Genomic DNA, 1,707 nt, shown 5'->3' with positions numbered 1-1,707 from the left:
TCCAAATAGGAAAAGGAGTACGTCAAGGCTGTATATTGTCACCCCGCTTATTTAACTTCTATGCAGAGTACATCATGAGAAACACTGGGCTGGAAGAAGCACAAGCTGGAATCAAGATTGCTGGGAGAAATATGAATAACCTCAGATATGCAGATGACACCACTCTTATGGCAGAAAATGAAGAGGAACTAAAAAGCCTCCTGATGAAAGTAAAAGAGGAGAGTGAAAAAGTTGGCCAAAAGCTCAACATTCAGAAAACTAAGATCATTGCATCTGGTCCCATCACTTCATGGGAAATACATGGGGAGACAGTGGAAACAGTGTCAGACTTTATTTTTTTGGGCTCCAAAATCACTGCAGATGGTGATTGCAGCCATGAAATTAAGAGACACTTACTCCTTGGAAGGAAAGTTATGACCAAACTAGATGGTATATTGAAAAGCAGAGACATTACTTTGCCAACAAAGGTCCATCTAGTCAAGGCTATGGTTTTTCCAGTGGTCATGTATGGATGTGAGAGTTGGACTGTGAAGAAAGCTGAGTGCCGAAGAATTGATGCTTTCGAACTGTGGTGTTGGAGAAGACTCTTGAGAATCCCTTGAACTGCAAGGAGATCCAACAGTCCATTCTGAAGGAGATCAGTCCTGGGATTTCTTTGGAAGGAATGATGCTAAAGCTGAAACTCCAGTACTTTGGCCACCTCATGCAAAGAGTTAACTCCTTGGAAAAGACTCTGATGCTGGGAAGGATTGGGGGCAGGAGGAGAAGGGGACGACAGAGGATGGGATGGCTGGATGACATCACTGACTCGATGGACGTGAGTCTGAGTGAACTCCGGGAGTTGGTGATGGACGAGGAGGCCTGATGTGCTGCGATTCATGGGGTTGCAAAGAGGCGGACACGACTGAGCGACTGAACTGAACTGAAGCACATGAAAATGCTCCTGGAAAGGACTGGTAGAGAACGCAGGCCGAAGTGAGGGTTCCCAGGAAGGGGTAGGGTCCGGGCTGTGGGGGAGCAGAAGTGGAGGGGACGGGGAAGCGGGAGCCCAGGCTCAGGGATGGGAGGCTGCGCCCAGGTTAGTTGAGGGGAGCGGAGGGGTGCCAGAGTGGGTGGAGGGTCCCATTGCTGGGTGACCTGCCTCTCATTGGGTCTCCCTGGGGCCCGCTCTCGTCTCTCCCAGCTCTGCCCTCATCCCAGCCACACCCCCGCTGCTCCCACAGCCGCGTGTTTCTTCGCTTCAACCCAGAAAACCCCGCTATCCCCACGTGCTCCCTCCTGGCTTCCCCCCTCAGCCCTCAGCCACTCTCTTCCCGAGTCCGCTTCCAGTTCGCTTCCCAGCTCCTCCCCCGGCGCGGCACCTCGGGAGTCCCACCTCCTTTCTTCCTGCATCTGGCCCCGCCTATGGCCCCGCCCTCACCACTCCTGTGCATATCCATTGGCTGGATTTTTATTACGCTCCGCCCCCTAGACTTTCACTCCTGCGACTGGGACAGAGAGCTGTCTGTCAGCGCCGTCGCCTGGCAACGGGGTTGGGCCGCTCCAGAGGAAAATCTGGACTGCAACCGGAAAGGCAGATTCGGTGGACTCTGAGGAGGAGGGCCAGGACCTCGGTGAGCGGAGCGGTGGACTTGAGGCTGGGGGTAGGGGAAGGTCACCGGCCTGGGGGCCCAGAGGGAGCAGCCTGACCAGCGAAGTGATGGGGAT

General features: G+C 54.0%; 1 protein-coding gene across 1 annotated transcript in view; it reads left to right on the top strand.

The window, feature by feature from the left end:
* Positions 1-1,475: 1,475 nt before the first annotated feature.
* TLDC1 (TBC/LysM-associated domain containing 1) overlaps positions 1,476-1,707 on the top strand; it is a 22,416-nt gene continuing 22,184 nt past the window's right edge. Inside the window, exon 1 of the mRNA XM_010850866.1 lies at positions 1,476-1,613. The gene's annotated coding sequence lies outside the window, so the exon portion shown is untranslated. The remainder of the gene's footprint in view (positions 1,614-1,707) is intronic.

This window comes from Bison bison, unplaced genomic scaffold (genome assembly GCF_000754665.1).
Source record: "Bison bison bison isolate TAMUID 2011002044 unplaced genomic scaffold, Bison_UMD1.0 scf7180017864295, whole genome shotgun sequence".
NCBI classification, from domain to species: Eukaryota; Metazoa; Chordata; class Mammalia; order Artiodactyla; family Bovidae; genus Bison; species Bison bison.
Note: the sequence above shows the minus strand (reverse complement) of the source record. Positions and strands in the feature narration are given on the sequence as shown.